A 19,310-nucleotide genomic window follows, 5' to 3' on the forward strand; every position below is an offset into this window, starting at 1 on the left:
TGTGGCCTCTCCCGTTGCGGAGCACAGGCTCCGGACGCGCAGGCTCAGTGGCCATGGCTCACGGGCCCAGCCGCTCCGCGGTATGTGGGATCTTCCCGGACCGGGGCACGAACCCACGTCCCCTGTATCGGCAGGCGGACTCTCAACCACTGCGCCACCAGGGAAGCCCCCAAATCTCATTTTGCCTTCATCTTTGACAGACTGAAAGTATCAGACGACTAGTCCCTCCAGCAAACAGCTTTCAACCAATGACAGATAGGAGTCGGTATATAAATACTCTAGTCCCCAACCCGACTTGTGTGTTCTACATGGGTTGCTATGTCATTTCCCCAGAAGGTTAAGTCCCAGTTAACCACAGCGGCTTGATAATTCCTTCTTCTTGCTGCTTCCCTTCCCTGTCTCTCTCCCCAATTCTCCTACCAGTGTTTTCTTCATCTCCCGAAGAAACCATTTGCACTAGAATCCTTATCTCGAGAGCCTACTTCTGGGGGACTCTAACTAAGGCAGGGCTTAGACTGGTGCAGATGCTCCAGGACCTGGTTCCCAGGCAGTAGCCAGAGGGGACAACAAGACTCCAGAGATGAAAGGCCAAGGATTCAGGGGGAGCTGTGGGCCATGAGGCATGGTCAGCCTCACAGAATGTTTGTTGAAGGAGCATTAAATTAAGAAGAATCTTCTGCACTAGTGAGTGGTCTGTTTCCTAGTTGGGTAGATAGTGGTAAGCTACATTTTGAAAGTAAGTAAATGACTCACCAGCTAAAAACAAGTACTTTTGCCTGCAAGGGTAGCCTGGACTAAGCTTTTTATCAGGATGAGGTGTTCTGTTCCTTTTGCCTTTATTTGCCCTGTATCAAGCATCAGAATGTTCAAAAACAGGGAAATTATTCTGAATGTATAGAAGCAAATGGATTTTAATGATTGTTTTAGATGCCATTCATCTCAGATCTTCTGAAAGTTTTCAAAAAGGAGCCAGAAGTAATTCTGTTTTTCAGATTTGTCTTAAGTCATTCAAAGTATGATACAAAACGGAGTGATTTCCCTCTCAATTCCCTTTCTAAAACTTCCATTTTGCTCATTAAACACTGTAAATCCAGTGAGATTATGAAACTGGTGATTCAGTTAAGGCTTGAAAACTTAGATATGGCCTCCTGGCTTCAAAATACCAGAAAACACTTCCTAGCAATTGAAATGTTCATGACTGCCAGCTGACTCAATACATTCACTCAGGCTGTATAGGTGGCATTTTTCTGCGTGTGCCTATGTATACACAAATTTGTCCCCAATACACACACGTGTTCAGTTTACTCCTCACTCCATTTCTTCTCTCTTCAAAGTAGAAGGAAACTTTCTTCTGCATGCCTTTAGAAGAGAAACGGCAGGAGATCACAGTAACCCAGTATTAATCACCCAGATCACTCCAGTTATGACGTAATATAGGAAACACGAGTTGTGAAACTAGAAGATCCATAACAAATTGAGCACCTTTAAAGCTTGTTATCAAACATTCCTCTTCACTTAACGTCAGAATCTACTGAGTCAAGAAATCGACATGTTTTCGGTCAGTATGACAGATATTTTTATTGGTCCCTCTTATGTCCAGTTTCTCTCTTCCCACTCTGTGTCCTGAGAAGCTGAACTCTATAAAGGTAATCAGTGGGCTCCCTTGCTCTCGGGATTCCATTTGGGTTTGGCCAATGGGTGTCACTGGTAGGAGACCAGAAGACAGTAGAAGGGTGATGTCAGGGTAATTAATCTCCAGGTCCCTCTCAGCTGGGTCACTGCAAATGGCTTGTGTCCTTCCACGTAAATCACCGCTCCTTCGAAGCATCCCTGCCTGCCAGCTACAGATATGCTCCCTGCGTCACAGGAGGCGGTTAGAGGAATGGAGGTGGCTGGTAATGGCTTCCTGATGTTGCTAACCCAGATATCCTTCAGCATCCTTTACTGGTTTCCCCTAACCCTGTCCAACAACATTTTAAAACTTTTTTTTTATTAAACTCTCCTCAATTATAGTGTCTGAGTGAGTATGCCATCTGTTTCCTGCAGGGACCAAGACTGATACAGTTTGTCCCTCCTCATTTGTCAGACGTTAAGCAGAGCAAGACAGTGCAATGCCGTGGATTTGCGATGCAAGTAAATTGCAAAGTGAAATTATACATTTTGCAAAAGCGGTAAGATTTCATGAAGCAGATAAAAATGGTGTTGGAGAGCTCTTCGAATCACATGTAAAACTATTATCTAAGGCAGTTTAGCAGAATTTCTCTAGTTAAAAATTGAAGAGAAAATCCACGCTTAGGCACTTCAAAAGAGAGTGATTTTCATGTCAAGGATTAAGAGAGGCATTAGGCAAACATATAAATCCTTTGCTGCTGCTGCTGCCGTTGCTCCTTTTTTTTTTTTTTTGAGACACTTTCTTTATGCTTGTGTCATAAAAGTATCTGAAGTGAAGGATGTCCTTATATGCCATCCTACTGTTTTTTTTAGGAATATTGCACCCAAAAGCCACCCAAAGAATACTCAGTTTATTTCTTGTTTGTCTTAAAAATTAACATGTAATGGCAATTATAACCTACACTTTAATAAATGTAAGATAAACTTACTTTCATAATTTTTCACTTTATTTTTAAAGATTAAGTCATAGTCAAACGTCTTATTTCTCTATTGAGTATCAAGTTTTCGTCCCCAGTTGCAGTGGATTCACTCAAAGTGGCTTTTTTCCAGCGACCTTTGGCTAAGAGGACCATCTGAACATCCTTGGAGGAGCTGCAGAGGCCACTGGGGGAGACTGTCTATTCCTTAGGAGAGAAGAGACTGTCTATTCCTTAGGAGAGAAGAGACTGTCTATTCCTTAGGAATAGAAGAGACTGTCTATTCCTTAGGAATAGAAGAGACTGTCTATTCCTTAGGAGATTTCAGAGGGCATCCCTTTGGATTTGGGGTTGGCCTCTGGAATCACACAGCCTGGGTTTCAGATTCCAGCTTCAACTCTGCTAGCCCTTTGGCCTTGGCCGGGCCCTCAGTCTTGGGAATCCCATCCCCAGTCACATTGTTGAAGCACTTAGCCCAGGTTTCTAGCACGGGGTAAACACTCAGTTACCATCAGCTGCCAGCAGAATTACTGAAATTATTGTGCAGTTAGTACTTCTATTTAATAGGCTTCTCTGTTAACATTATATCAGTTTACTAAAATTAAAACAGTAAATATTGTTTATGTTTCCACCAGTTTCAAAAAGACAAGGTTTAGAGAATAAAAGGCAATGGAATTGAAACAGGATCTCTACCTTTCAAAGAAAAGAATCCGTAAGTTATATAGAAATATCAAAACAAGAGAAGTAGCAAGAAATATCAAAAAAGAGAAGCCTGAAAAATAACAGAAGAAAAGGCAATTAGATTAATTAAGAGAATAAAAGTAAATAGGGAAAAATCCTTTTCTAAAGGGCAAATACCAGCTGAAACATAAACTCTAAGCTACTAGACTCTTAATAGAGAAATCAAAATGACAAAGAAATATAAAAATTAAAAGAATAAATAAAGACTCTCAGGAATATGCAAAACGTAAAGGATGCAGGGGAGACAGTACTTATACAAAGTTAAATTCAATGTAAAATGCATTGTAATTATAATGAGAAATGGAATAATTTAATAAATTAGTATAAAGTATAATTAATAACAAAATGAAAGCAAGCAGGAACATTTATGTGCCCCCAAACATACCGTCAAAATATAGAAAGCAAAATTTTAAGACCATTAAAGAGTAACTAACAAACCCCAAATGCAGGGATATAGCAACACACACGTATCAGCCAATGGCCTACTGAGTATGAAAATAATAACCCCCTCTTAGCTTCCATACCTTAGAGCAGAGTTTCCCAACCAAGCAATAAGCATTCTTGGGCCATAGGACCTCCTAAGTGCTTAAGTTGTGTAAGGAGCTTAGGGATGCTGAAAACTTCAGTTTGGTCACCCCCAGCCTTGAGCAGCTTTTCCTGGCACTTCTCAGAGAACTGATTAAACAGACTGTCTGACCGCATGGCCTGCAGTCCCTGAGACCAGAGAGAGACAGTAGGATAAGTGACATCCCTCTCTGCCGCTGCCGCCCAGTACACTGAGCTTGGCAAGGAAGTGTCTGCTACCTGGGCATCTGATTTGACAGCCACCTTCAGAGAAGTTCCTGTCCTGGGGCAGGTAAGTCCAGGTAGGGGGACAGAGGGGCAAGTTACACAGCAAGCACGTGGCTGGGAGTTAGGGAGGTGGAGCAGGTACCTGGCCAAGCCTCAGGCCTACATCTCTGTCGTGTGATTTGGGTGCTTTGTGGCAGGCGGCTGTGCCTTTCTTTTTTAAAATTTTTTCATTGGAGTATAGTTGATTTACAATGTTGTGTTAATTTCAGGTGTACAGCAAAGTGATTCAGTTATACTTACATATATATCTATATTTTTTCAGATTTTTTTCCCTTACAGGTTTTTACAAAATATTGAGTAGAGTTCCCTGTGCTCTACAGTAGGTCCTTGTTGGTTATGTATTTTGTATATAGTAGTGTGTTTATATCCCAAACTCCTAATTTATCCCTCTCCCCAACCCCTCGCCACCTTTTGGATATGCCTTTCAATGCTAGCAGAACTGTGACTCGTCTGACAATGTATGTGCAAACTGAAAATGAGAGTTTCCTCACTATTTAAAAATATTCCTGTAAAGCTTCATTTGATACAAAAATCCATTTGCATTTCACAATTTATTTCACCAATACAACTTTCAGATGTAAGGTGTCAGATGCTTTAAATACCATTTTCACTGTTGTAGAAGTTTTTGTGGTTATTTATAAAGTTTAAGTTTGTCTTACTATAAAGGAAGCTTGTGTCAATAGTAACAATGAAAGACAGAAATTATTCTTTAAGAGTCTTGTTTAGGAATTACATGCTGCATAGAACAAGAGAATAAAAAGGAGTGTTTCATGAAAGTTAAAAAAAAATGCAATGATTACACATAACCAGTGGGAGAACTGATACTTCAGTATTTATTCTAAAATATTTGTTCCTAAATTAATACTTCAAATATATGAGGCCAAGAATACATACACATATATATGTATACATATATATATACACACATATATATGTATGTATAACTGAATCACTGTGCCGTACACCTGAAACTGACATGACATTGTAAATCAACTATACTTCAATTTTAAAAATAAGTAAATAAATAAAATTGTTAAGAGAAAAAAGAATAAAATGAATGAGATAGACCTACACAGAACATCAGTTAGCATTCTGAATTGAAAGCCACATACCTGTTTTGAAGCCAAGGACACCATTTAAAATTTATTTTGGTCATGCAATGTAGTTAAACCTACATGGTATCAATTGAATGATTTTTTCTCCCACTGGCATGCTTTAATAACATGTATGAAGTCTTATCACTGTACCGTTCCTGTGCTTTCAGCATCTCATTTATATGCAAATTCTCGTGTATGCAACTTATTCTCTGGTAAACGGTGCCAGTGGATTGAGTGGCTCCGTAATTATGTTCCATCCCCATCTACCCTATTTGTTTCTTATTTTATCCCTGCCACAGTCCCTGCTTCGTGTTCCAGTCATGAATTACTGAGCAGCTCCCGCAGCAATTTTTCTTGTGTGTGATGGGATGCATACCTCCCTCCCCTTGATCTGTTCCCTATTTACCTGTACTTTCTAAACCCAGTGCATGAGACTTGTCCCTTCTTCCTTTTGATTGTTTCCTTTGTTATTTCCTTTTAATCTGGAAATCTTTGGTTCTAATAGAGATAAGTCGTTCCACTATCTTGGCCCCTTCCCTCTCCTCCCTCAGTGTGCTTTATGTGCTACTGAAATTTACTACTACCAGTAAAATGATTTTATATACGTGTGTGTGTTTGGGGCTGCTCAGGAGAATTTCATGTGGGATGGTCATGCCAGGAATAAACATTATGCTTACAGATTTACATATAAATATAAACACAATGTGTAGACTTGTTTTTACACATACGTACAAAGGTATGTGAATAAAGTGTGTACGTGTGTGTGTGGAGAGTCTACATGTGCCCTGGAACAGTAATACTTGTGTTTGAACCCTAGATCTATCATTGATTATTTGTGTGACCTTGGGCCATTTCTTAAACTTCTCTACTTCATGTGCCACACTGGTAAAATAAGGATAAGAATAGTATCTATTTCACAGGGTTTTTGGAGGATTAAATAAATAAATACATACAAAGTGCTTCTTGGGGCATTGTAAGCATAAATGCAATAAATGTCAGCTATTTTTCATTATCACACAGGACAAACAATAGACATAGACACACACAAAGAGGTCGCAATTAGATTAGATCCTTCTGTTCACGCAACCAAACTTCACAGCACCTGCTGAGGGCAAGAGCCCTCGCTAGAGTGCTCAGAGGGGTGTGGAGATGGGGAAACTCTCACCTGTGCATCTGTGAGCCTGCACAGTCCTACCGGGTGAGGACTGAGGCGAGCCCCCTCCCTCAGTAGCCAGTCTCCATACCTAATCTGGCAACCTGGCAAAGGAGGCTGCCCACACCCACTGTGTGGTTGGGAATGATGATGAAGCCCCAGCTGGCACTGACCAGCCCATCCTCACCCATTTACCACCTAAGCTGTTCCGTTTGCCCAGCAGGGAACTGCAGGATTCCCAGACACACCTTCCCATCCCACCTTCCTAGAGAGGCTTCCTCATGCAGCCCCCCTTGGTCCAGCGCGTGCTGCCCACGTGGGCTTGTTTCCTGGTCCCGGCAGACGGGACCAGCCGTGTTTCCTGTGCTCTCGTTCCCCACTGTGGGGCATGAGGATGTAGGATGCATCACTTCCCTGCAGGGAGGGCTCGAGAACTTTGCCAAGTAAACAGGCAATTGGCTCAGGGGAGCAACAGCTCCACAAACACAGCCCTTTCCCGGGGCAGAGGTAAAGCCCTAACTTTCTCCTGCTGGAGAAGCGGGGCGGGGGTGGGTGAGTGGGTGGGGTCGGGCATCCTGCCGCTGACCCGCTGGGTGCAGCGCATTTGCCCCAACTCTTCCGTCATCCTCGCTCATCACTTCCTGCTCCCAGCTCCAAACACACCCGGCAGTATCACTTTCACAAAGGGCTTTGCAGTTTGTAGCCTGCTTTGGAAACTGCCCCCGTACCTATGGGAGGATGTGTCCTGTGCTTCCCAATTTATAGATGAGGAAACTGCAGCTCTGAGATATTATAACTTGCTCCAGGTTGCACAGGAGGACAAGGTTAACACATGACAGAACTTGGGCTCGTAATTGGTTTCACCCAGCTGCAGTGTAATGACCTTTTCGTTCATGGACTCCCTCAACAAATCCTTATTGAGGACCTAGGTCACGCAGAGACAGGCGTGGACAGGGCTGGCGCCACCCCTACCTTGCAAAGCCTCCAGCCTCCAGGAGAAGATGCACAACGAAGTAACTGACTAAGTGTAATGGGTGTTGTAGCAGAGGAAGTACTTTTATTAAACATGGTGCCAGGGACCTCCCTGGCCGTCCAGCGATTAGGACTCTGCACTTTCACTGCTGACGGCCTGGGTTCAATCCCTGGTCGGGGAACTAAGATCCCGCAAGCCACACAGCACAGCTGGAAAAAACAAACAAACAAACATCGTGCCAGGTGTTTTACCAGAGGATGGAAATAAATCTGAATGAAGGAATCTGTGACTAGCCCCAACTCCAGGGACTTGTTTTCTGTGTTTTTAAAAAAATAATCATAATTATTATTGATAGTTATCAGTTTTTTATTATTTTTTCCTTCTAGTTAATTTACAATGCTGTGTTAGTTTCTGGTGTATGGCAAAGTGATTCATCTATACATATATGGGTATTCTTTTTCATATTCTTTTCCGTTATAGTTTATTACAAGACAGTGAGTATAGTTCCCTGTGCTCTACAGTAGGTCCTTGTTGTTGGTCTATTTTACATAGAGTAGTTTGGACTTGTTGCTGCTTACATCCCAGGCCCGGGATGGGGATGTCTGTACGGGGAGCACAGGGATGCTGGCCGAGAGGGGCAGGCAGTCTCCCCCGAGTGCTCCCTGCCAGGGCTGGCACTTGGGGAGCTCATACAAAAGCACGGTGACAAGATGCAGCCCAGAGCATTCAGCAACCTGCAGGTGGTGGGTTATTGCTGGGTGGGCGAGCAGTGGGAAGTGAACGGAAAAGGGAGTGAAGGAGGCCTGGCTGGGGATGTTCGCACAGACCCACCCTCGACAGCTGGCAGAAAATGCGTTCTCTGACCTGTTACAAGTGTACACTAAAGGATTAACCTGTTTTTTGTTTTTAATGAAGGGATTCTGCCTTATCAGGAGTAGGTCTCCTTGGTATGAAATTGATGCATTTTATAAAGAGTTTTCTGAATAGTAAGGTAAACAAAATAGCCATAACGATAACCCCCACCACTTACCGAATACTCTTTACATCCTGTTCAGACACGATGTGGTTGAATTTACACCATCACTCTGGGACGTGGGTGTTGCATAGATGAGGAAGCTGAAGCTAAGTTACGTGCCCAAGGGACCAGAGCCAGTAAATGCCAGAGGCAGGATTCGAACCCAAGTCCTTCTGATGTCAGATCCCACCCTCTTAACCACCAAATCGCCCATCGTACCATCCAGCACAGAGGCAAATGCTACAGTGGCAGTGCACAGGCATAATGAATTCTGCCACAGAGAGGAGTAACGAGGAAGGGTTTTCAGCATCCACGGGGTCTCGTCAGATAGCCATTGGAAAGAAAGACATCCCCCAAAGAGGAAATGACGTGGGAAAAGACAGAGTGGTCTAGCGTAGCCTGGGTGTTCAGAAAATCACCAGTGGTATGATGGTCTTGGGTAGTGAAGAAGGAGGTGAGTCATGAGAGTGGCAGAGATGCTGCCGGAAAGAGCAGAGGCTACTGTATCAAGCACCTTGCCCACCCAGCGATGGGACTTGGGGATTTTCCTGGAAGGAATGGGGAGCCCTTGAAGGGTGTGAGGTCTGGGAGGGCAGTGAGGAGAGTACCATGTTATCATTTTTGCAGTCTTGACAAAGAAAATGTGGAGGCAGTTGGGAATATACTCTGGAGCCTGTCCCCTGGGAGATGCGTCAGGCAGCCAGGTGTGTCCACCTGTCTGATCATACAGCTTCCTTGGTGAAGAAATCATCACAGCATATTCCCAGTAGGTGTGTGATTATTCACAAATGATCACAGTACAATGGTACTCATGCATTAAGTGCGTTAAAACGTGACTGTGGTCAGTGCCACTGGAACCCATCAAAATGGTTAATGGTAAATTTCATGCTGTGTGGGGCTTAACCTCATAAAAACAAACAAGTAAGTGTGAGTAGATATTCTATTCTTCCCCTTCCACACCGCAGCGATGGGGTGCACGTGTCCCTTTGATGTCGAGGTCTGGAGGAAGGGCATGGCTGTGGGAAAGGAAAAGAGAGAGAGGATTTGAGGTGTGGTTTAAGAGGTAGAATTGATAGAACTCGATGTTTGAAGGTCGAGGAGTGTGTGGGAAAGGGCAGAAGATGCCCCGTTTCTGGTTTGGATATAGGAAAAAAAAAGTTTTCCCTTTTTTGGGGACTTGGTGTGGCCAGTCCTGGGATCATTTCCCAGGGGTCGGCATAGGATTGGGTGGGGAGTTTCTAGGCATGTCCAGAAGTGAATCCAGCCTGAGGGTATGGATAGATGGTCCTGCTTAGATGAGGAAACTGAGAGTCTAGTCTGAAAAAGCCTTATTAGTCAAGGGCCAAACAAGAGGTCAGAAGGAGGCAAACTCAGGAGTGGGAATCCAGGGGCAAGCTGGGAACTAGGCAGGAAGGGTTTCACAGACCACATGGAAAGTGATGCAGGCCAGGGGAGGGGGGGTCTTCCTGACCAGGGTTTCATTCCGGACCATGGAACCTGATACCCAGGAGATGCCCAGGGGGAGCAGGAGACACTTGGGAAGAGATGGATGTGGGCTTGGGTAGCAGCATCTGGAGTGCAGAAGAGGCTGCTCGGGAGAACATGAGCCACTGGGCTGAGGACAGAGCCCTGGGGAAGATCAAAATTTAAGACGCCGGCAGAGGAATGGAAGCCTGACAATGAGAGAAATCACCCGACCAAAACCAGGAGAGTTCGGGGTCACAGGGCCAAGGGGAAATTTCCAGAAGGAAAGAAGTAGTCCCAGGTGTCAAACACTACAGGGGGACAAATAAGACAGGAACTGAGGGCTTCCCTGGTGGCGCAGTGGTTGAGAGTCCACCTGCCAATGCAGGGGACGCGGGTTCGTGCCCCGGTCCGGGAGGATCCCACATGCCGCGGAGCCTGCCCGTCCAGAGCCTGTGCTCTGCAACGGGAAAGGCCACAACAGTGAGAGGCCCGCATACCTCAAAAAAAAAAAAAAAAAAAAAAAAGACAGGAACTGAAAAAGTGTCCATTGGCTAAGCTCCCTGGTGATGTTAGCGAAAGTAATTCCAGAGATGAGTGGGGTGGGGCAGGGGGAGGCGAGGGCATGGAGCAGGGAGCCCTACTGGTGGATGGAGATGAGAAGGTAAAAACCCTTCAAGCAGAGCAGGCTTGGGTTGTCTGACTTCTCATCTAATGCTCTTTCTCCTCTCCCGATGCAGCTTGGCCCTAGAAAGTTCTAGAAGTCTTATTAGAGTCCAGAGGCAGGATGAGGCTTTTGGTTCTGATCTCTTGGATTTCCAGGCACTTTGGGAGAACCAGCAGAGTTTCGGACAAGTCAAGTACCCCATCAAAGTCAGTGTACCTGATGATAAGAATGTATTTAAGGGATTCAGAAACTTTCCTGGGATTCTTTTAAAGAGTTTGCATAGAGTTAGGGAGAAGAGTAGAGCAACAGAGAACTTCTCCTTGGCCTCCCTGACCACATTCTTCTGGTTTGTGTCAGGTGGTCCCCCAGAGTAGGGTGCAGGCTGCTGCTTCCAGCCTTCTGGTAGACCTTGCCCTGCTGTGGGTGAGAGGCGGCCAGCTGGGTGCCTGATGGGGAAACGCCATTGGCTGGGTTAGTCACTCGCCTCCACACTTTCACATCCTCTATCAACACCTGCACACTTCAGTGGTGACCACACGCACTCTTCCTGTTTATATGGAAAGTGCCATTCAGAAAGCTTGCCAGAGAGAAGAGAGCTGCACCCTCAGCCTCCGAAGAAAGACGTTGCACAACTTACTTGGGAGAAGGAGAAAAGGAGCCCGTGAGTTGAGAGGTAAGGTCAAGCCAAAGATCATCTGGGCCCTTCGGGCTGCCTTGGGTGGAAAAGAAGTGACCCTTCCTTTGTAGCCTTCAGGGGGTGACCCAGAGGAGCCTGACCCAAGCTCCCCAGGGCCAGGCAGCGGGGACTCTCAATCTGCTCCACAGAGAGAACCCAGGCTTGGGTGAGCGGCCGGACCAATTGGAGAGGCAGATTTGGAAGGTGGTCCCGAAAGGTCACAGCATTCACGTGGGGATAGCTTGTAAAGAATGCACAACCTGGGTCTGAGCACGGGCACGCACAGTTGTGATGGTGGCTGGCCCTGTAGGCTTCCGGAGGAGTGTGTCTGAACTCCGTTTAGGCCATTGGCTACACCGCACACAAAGAGCCCATGATATATATGGTCACAGACTGGACCCCAGTGCATGGCTCCACTGAGTGCACAGGAAGGAGAGAGTATGCAGGGCTCACCCTGAGGCCACCGCCGCTCCTGCAGAAGTGGCTCAGGACACACGGCCTCCTTGTCGGCAGGGGCTGACAGCACTGTTTGTATTCCTTGCACAGCACATAATGTCTGTATGTGTGTGTGCACGTGTGCACACATCATGCACATATACATGCTACGTTATGTGTATAGACAGGCATACACACGTGATACATAAAGACCCATGTATAATACAAAATAGCAATAGTGCCTGTATTTTTGAAACTAGAGAGTTAATGGTATGACAAGAGATTTCTTTTCCTAAAATGTGAATTCCTTGCTATTAAAGTTTTACAAATATAAAAGTGAAATCGTATTTGGATATGTGTTTTATAACCCCTTTTATTCAAAGGGGTGAAAATCCCAGGGGATGGGAACTGTTCAGGTAGTCTGGGACCTGATATTGCTGCAAGAATTAACTAAAGGCCAGATGTTAACTCACACCCACATCAGCAAAGAGGTAGCAGTACGCTCATTCTTTGAGTCCTGAGTGTACACACTGAATCCTCAATTAAAAAAAAAAAAATTATGGTCCCCGCTTTTGCCCAAAGTATTGGGCTCTTGGTGCAAAGTTAAGGAAGAGCGCCTTGCCTTACGTAAGGCTGTCAAGGTTTCCTGTCTCACTAAAGTGAGATTATTAGAGTAAAAGTAGCACAAAGACTCAACATTCTGAGGTTTTGGTTTTGTTTCTGTCACTGCTGTTCCCTTGCTCTGGGCATTATCTGTGCTTCGTGTTCAGATATGCCATGCATATTTTTATTTATTTTGCATTTGGAAAATGGAAAACACGTACATTGCTTATTGGCTAGACCTCTAGGTTCAAGTCCCAACTCTAACACTTCCTGTGACTTTGGGCAAGTCACTACACCTGCATCTGGGTTTCCGGCATCTGTAAAATGGGTACAACAACAGTCTCTACCTCTTAAATAAGGGTTAGATGAGCTAATACATGTAAAGTGCTCAGAAGAGTGATACATTGAAAGGGCCCCATAAGTGTTGGCGGCCATTATTATTGTTACTGCTGTCGTCGGTTTTTGTGCAATTAAGCTGTCAGATTTGAAGGGAAATGGTAGGAGGCAAAGATTAAAGGTGGGAAGTGAGGCTATGTAGATGGGTGTTGGGGAGACACATAAGAGGTCAGAGCCATGACACCAACATGCAGTCCTTTACCCTGCAGAGGTGTCGTGAACAGGAGGTGGGAAAGGAGCAGGGGTGCCCCTGAGCTCTCATACATGTTGTACGTCCATGTGCGCAGCAACCAAAGGCAGATACGTGTAACCGTGACATCCGAGTGATGCTAAATGGCCTGTATTTAGTGCCTCTCATGTGGAAAGCATGTGCTCGCGTGTTACATGCCTTCTCTCGTGTCTTGCATCAGAGCCCTTATGGGATGGTGCCTATTTTAGAAGAAAGCTGAGAGCTGGTCTAAGCGTGCAGAGCTGGGGTCTATCTCCAGACTCTGCTCCTAGCCCCTTGTGTCGCCTCTACAATGTGAGCTAAGTGGTAATGGAATGTGCCAGGTGAGGAAGCTGAGTTTCAGGAAATTAAGAAACAAGTTCAAAGTCACACTGAGGGTTAAAGGTGTGGCGGGGAGCTGGATGGCTGATCCCTGATTTCCAGACCCTCTAGTCTGCTCTGCAGTTCAGAGGAAGAACCCCTAGGCTTGCACCCTGCCTCCTGAGGTTGACAGCCGTGGGACTCCTTCAATAAGTCACTTTATCTTCCACGCTTTGGTTTCTTTATCTGTAAAGTGGGTAAAATAAACTGCCCTATGTAGTTTACAAGGTTTTATGAGATTTCAGTGAGGCTACATATGTAAAATGCTATTATATTGAAGTCCAATTGACTTACAATATTTCAGGTATACGGCAAAGTGATTCAGTTATCTGTCTATCTATCTATATTCTTTTTCGGATTCTTTTCTATTATAGATAATCACAAGATATTGAATATAGTTCACTGTGCTACTACTGTTCACAGTAGATCCTTGTTGTTTACCTGTTTTATATAGTGTAATGTGTATCTGTTAATCCCAAACTTCTAATTTATCCCTCCCCCCTTTCCTCTTTGGTAACCATAAGTGGTTTTCTATGTACGTGAGTCTGTTTCTGTTTTGGAAATAAGTTCATTTGTATCATTTTTTTAGATTCCACATATAAGTCTTATCATGATATCTGTCTTTCTCTGTCTGACTTACTTCACTTAGTATGATAACCTCTAGGTCCATCCACGTTGCTGCAAATGACATTATTTCATTTTCTTTATGGCTGAGTAATATCCCATTGTATATATGTACCACATCTTCTTTAACCATTCATCTGTCGATGGACACTTAAGTTGCTTCCATGTCTTGGCTATTGTAAATAGTGCAGCTATGAACATTGGGGTGCATGTATCTTTTCGAATTAGAGTTTTCATCTTTTCTGGATATATGCCCAGGAGTGGGGTTGCTGGATCATATGGTAATTCTATAGCTATTATATATTTCTGATTCATGTAAGAAAAAAATGTTGAAAGTGACTCTCAGTAAAGGCAAGTTAAAAAGGAAAGGAAAAGTAAAAATGATGTTGGTTCTTCATGGCATGTCATTAAGTATGACTTAACTTATTCCTTCAAATGACTGCTTTGCACTGCCTGGTACTGATATTCTATAATTCATTTAACCAGTCTCATATATGGAAAATTAATTTATTTCCATTTTTAAATAGTCGAAATTAAACTGCAGTGATTGTTCTACAAATCCTTTAGTGCCATCGTTTTGTCAGTTTTTTGGGTTTTTTTGTTTTTTTTTTTTGTTTTTGCGGTACGCGGGCCTCTCATTGTCGTGGCCTCTCCCGTTGCGGAGCACAGGCTCCGGACGCGCAGGCCCAGCCACTCCGCGGCATGCGGGATCTTCCCGGACCGGGGCACGAACCCGTGTCCTCTGCATCGGCAGGTGGACTCTCAACCACTGCGCCACCCGGGAAGCCCTAGTGATGTGTTTTAAGATTTCACCTTTCTCCCAAGCCCTGGATGTTGACCACAGTAAGAGAGAATGCTTGTGAAGGGAAGAATTGTTTTCTTATTTTTCTCTGGGAATTTGGCCTCCTCAGCCGTGCTCGTGTTGCAAGGGAAAGAAACCACGTGGAGCTGTGCTGAACAAAAAGACCATCTTTTGGAACAATCTGGGGGGATGACCAGGCTTAAAGAGCAACAAGCAAGGAGATATGAAGTCCAGGCAGCAGAACCAGTAAGAACACCATTAGGTACCACAGCAGTGGAAATGGGGGCACGGGCTGGGCCACGTAATGTGGCCACCACTGTAACAGATATGACCTCAACTGTTCCCACGTTGGGGGCATCACTTATGTAAAATACAGGATCCCAGAAGGAAGGGAGAGAGTGATGAGCTGCGTCTAGGTCACGTGCCTGTCCCCAGGGAAAGGTCAGATCCATCCATGTGACTTCAAGCTATGCATAGGGAGGCCTCCCCCAAAGGAAGACTGGAGCGGTAATAGGAAGGGGTGGACGGTTGGAAGGTGACAGCGAAAAGCGACGAGCGTCTTCCACATGGTTCCTGCCCAGCAGTCTCTAAGTGGTGGCTGGTTGGTTATCACTGGGAGAGATCAGCCTTTGATGGATGTTTGTATAGATAGGTGTACACAAGGGAGAATCAGGAAACTGAGCCCCCGCTGCTTCCTGAATCCTTGTCCTGGACGCTTTGCTTCTACAGCTGGCAGTAGAGTAGGAGACCGAGGGATTTTCCTAAGGACCTGAGCAAGAAGACAGACCGTCCTTGTAAATCAGAGGAATCGGTGCTGTCTCCGTAGCTCCTACCCCTGTCAAGCATTTCACGGTCAGTTTTTGAGTCCCCACAGATATTACACACTCCTTTTACATATGGAGGACAGAGACTCCAAGAGGTTAAGTTACCTGCTCACCTAGTCCATACAGTTAGACATGGGGCTCAAACCCAGGCTCCCCAGCTCTGAAACCTTCCACTCCAGCTGGCCTTAGGGCGACCCTGAGTCTAGGCTGCACAGAAGCAGGACATGTGCTAATATTTGAATGAAATCATTTTCTTCCAGGACACCAGTGTGTGTGTGTGTGTGTGTGTGTGTGTGTGTGTGTGCGCGCGCGCGCGCACACGCCCCCCCCCCACATAACCAGGAGGAATTCTAAGAGGAAAGTTAGGGGTTCAGAGGGAAAACATCCCATACGTTATAACTTTGCCTGGGCTGTCCCTGTTTCTAAAGACCGTGACAATATTTTTTGAAGCAAAGATCAAAGGACATATGGTCTGACTCAAGGGTTAACAAAGGGAAAAATATTTGAAATTGGGACTCTCTGGGACAATTTGAGATGTGTGGCTACAATCATTCCCAGAGCACCTGGGAATCATGGAGTTCTTTGGGAAACACTTTGTAATACTAAAACATTAAATCCCATTCTCCAAACTAGGGATGATTTTATCAGCAGAAATTGGGACAGTCTTATACATTGGCTCTATGATTCCAAAGCTGGGAGGCCTCATGCCCATGACAATAGCAAATGTCTTGAAATCTGCTTGCATCACCTGTAAAATCATTAGAAATAATAAGAGAATTCTTCATACAAAAATGAATAGAATTCTTACAGCAAAAATAGCCAGTAAGAAGGGATATAATTCACAAAAGCAACTGCAATGTAAATATCTAGAAAAGAACTTAAGAGGAAACACATGAGACCTTTACGGAAAAAAAAAAAAATCTACTTAGGGATGTAAAGCATGTAAATGGAAACACACCAAAAAAGAGGAGAAATATGTATATGTATAGCTGATTCATTTTGCTATATGGTAGAAACTAACACAACAATGTAAAGAAACTATACTCCCATAAAAATTAATTAAAAAATTTTTTTTGAAATGGAAACACATGGCATATGGAAACTAGATAAGTAAATATGAATTCTCACCAACCTGATTTGTATGCAAAAAGTGTGTAAAATAAAATTTCCAATGCATTGGGCGGAGGGGAACTTGATAAAATTCCAATCGAAACTTCTAAAGAATAACAAGGATATTTTTGAAGAAAAGGTGGAGGCAGACATGGTGCTTGCCTTTTCAACTATGAAAGTTTCAGTGGTCATATCGTTCCAGATGGATAAACAGATCAATGGGAGAGAAGAGAAAGTACATACACACGCATTCATGCACATGCAAATGTAGTGTGTGATAAAAGCACCTTTTGGAATCAGTAATAGCAAGAATGAGGGCACTCATATCGAGAATGAATGGTCAGTCCTCATTTAGCTTGATTCTTCAGCAGCTCTGACACAGTAAACTCTTCCTTCCTTCTTGAAATACCTTCTTTTCTGCCTCCAGAACATCCTTCTCTTCCCTCTCATCCTATCTCACTGGTCTTCTGTTCAGGTTCCTTTTCCAACTCTTTCCTGTGTCTAGACGCTAGAGTGCCCAGGGCTCAGTCCTCCAACATCTCTGCTCTATCTGCATTCACTGCCCAGGTGATCTGGTCCAATATGACCATTGAAACACTAACAATGTCCAAAATGACTTCTCCTAACCCAGACCTGTTTTCTGACCAGAAACCCCGCTGTCCAACACCACTCGGCATCTCCACTTGAATGTGTGTTCAGCTTCACGGTCTTAGCATGTCCAAAACAGAATTCCTGATTTCTCCAACCCCGGTCCTGCTCCTCCTGTGGTTTCCTCACACATCAGCAGAAGATCCCTTCATTCTTCCAGGGTCAGGCCAGCCCCCTGAAGCCATCCTTCACTTCTTTCTTTCACAGCCTACATCTAATCCATCAGTAGATCCCATTCACATGTCATTTGAAATATATCCAGAGTTGAATCCCTTCTCAGCACTCAACCTCCTGGGTCTCTCACCTGCTCTGCAAACTGGTCTCCTTCCCACATGCTCCTTCTTCATCCTGTTCTCGGCACAGACCCAGAGGCATTCTTGTAAAACTGAAATCAAATCATATGTTTGCTCAAAACCCTCCAATGGCCTCCTTACCTCAGTGTTCCAGTTATTTATTGCTGCATAACCAAGTACCCCAACATATGGTGGCTTAAAACAAACTTTCAGTTTTGCTCAAGATCCCATGGGTCAGCCATTGGGGCAGTTTAGTTTTGGTGGGGCTGGAGGACCCCTTCTAAGGTGGCTTCTTCCCTCACATCCTGGCACCTTGTGACTCCTCTTCTTCCAGGGCTCTCCATGTGGCTTGGACAGAATGCCGGTCTTGAGGTCTGTGCACTTCCTCCATTGTGATTGTCTCTAAGAGGCAGGAAGAGGAAGCTGCCACAAGAGGCAGGGGCTGGGACAGCATCCTTTCTGCCACATTTTGTTGGCCAAAGCAGTCAGCAGGCCTGCCCAGATTCGAAGAGGTTGAGAGTCTCCTGACGGGGGCAGGGCAATGTCATGATGCAGAAAAACACACGGGGTGTTCCTGTGGCCATCTTTGGGAAACGCAGTCCGCTACACTCAACCATTAGCCAAATCCAAAGTGCTTACCATGACCTGTCAGGTCCTACAGGGTCTGACTCCTGCCACCCCTCACTTCTAGTACCCTTTCCCCTCGTTAGTGGTACGACTTCACCTAGCATGGCCCCTTTGCTATGATGTGAACAAACCAAGTGTAATCCCACCTCATGGTCTAGTGCCTGTGGTTCCCTCTGCCTGGCGTGCCCTTCCCGGGGTGCACGGGTCACCTCTCACCTCCTTCAGGTCTCTACCCAAATGTTACCATTTCAGAGAGACCTTTCTTGACAACCCTTGACTAAGAAAGCCATTCCAAGCCCTTCTTGTCGGTTGTGTTTAGCACCATCTTACTATCAAATGTTTAGTTGTTATTATCTGCCTCTTCCCATTAGAATGTAATGTATCACGAGGACCTAGAAAATGTCTATTCATTGAAGGTTCCGGATAAATATTTGTTGAATAAATGAATGATTGGACAAGTAACTTTTCATTAAATGATATTGGGACACTGTCTAACAGCTGGGGTGGGGGGAGGAGAGGAAAGTTAGATGCATACCTAATACATTAAACCAAAATGAGTTCTAGAAAGATTTTAATGTATTATAATAAACATTGAAAATTCAGGTGAAGATTAAATAATCTTGGGGTGAGAAGAGTTTCTGTAAGCCTGATACTAAATAAATGAAGTAGAAATAAAAATACAGATTTGACTCTGTCAAAAACACCACACAATGAAAAGATGAATAGCAAACTTGGAAAGATACTTCAATATAAAATGAGCACAGGCAATCCTTAATATAGAGAGAACTCTGTCAAATAAATTCAGAAAAGGAAAATATATAAAAGCCTAATAAGCATTTCAGAATAAAAATTCCACCAGCTGTGTGGTTGCAGTCAAGCTACCCAGCTCTGTAAAAGGGGAAGCCATGTGGATTCAATGAGCAAATATATGTACCTTTCTTAGAAAAGTGTCTGGCATATAATGTTGCTTAATAAATATTAGCTTTTAATATTATTATCTCCAAATGCCATGCATGACACATACATGGGGTTTTAAATGTTTATTCATTATTTCATCCATCCATCCATTCATTCATCCATCCATCCATCCATCCATCCATTCATTCATTCATCCATCCATTCATCTACCCATT

At 44.3% G+C, this 19,310-nt stretch overlaps 1 protein-coding gene across 8 annotated transcripts in view; it reads left to right on the top strand.

Moving 5' to 3' along the window:
• Positions 1–11,022: 11,022 nt before the first annotated feature.
• Positions 11,023–19,310, top strand: part of AFF3 (ALF transcription elongation factor 3) — a 605,847-nt gene continuing 597,559 nt past the window's right edge. For 3 of the 8 annotated variants that reach the window (XM_089922652.1, XM_089922653.1, XM_089922654.1), the window contains exon 1: positions 11,028–11,223. The gene's annotated coding sequence lies outside the window, so the exon portion shown is untranslated. Of the gene's footprint in view, positions 11,224–19,310 lie in introns of all 8 variants that reach the window. The other 5 variants (XM_089922650.1, XM_089922649.1, XM_089922648.1 and 2 more) reach the window with 5 other exon arrangements.

The sequence above is a fragment of the Delphinapterus leucas genome, chromosome 13, assembly GCF_059928025.1.
Source record: "Delphinapterus leucas isolate spDelLeu-1000000601 "Yukka" chromosome 13, BTC_Dleu_Yukka2, whole genome shotgun sequence".
Taxonomy (NCBI): domain Eukaryota; kingdom Metazoa; phylum Chordata; class Mammalia; order Artiodactyla; family Monodontidae; genus Delphinapterus; species Delphinapterus leucas.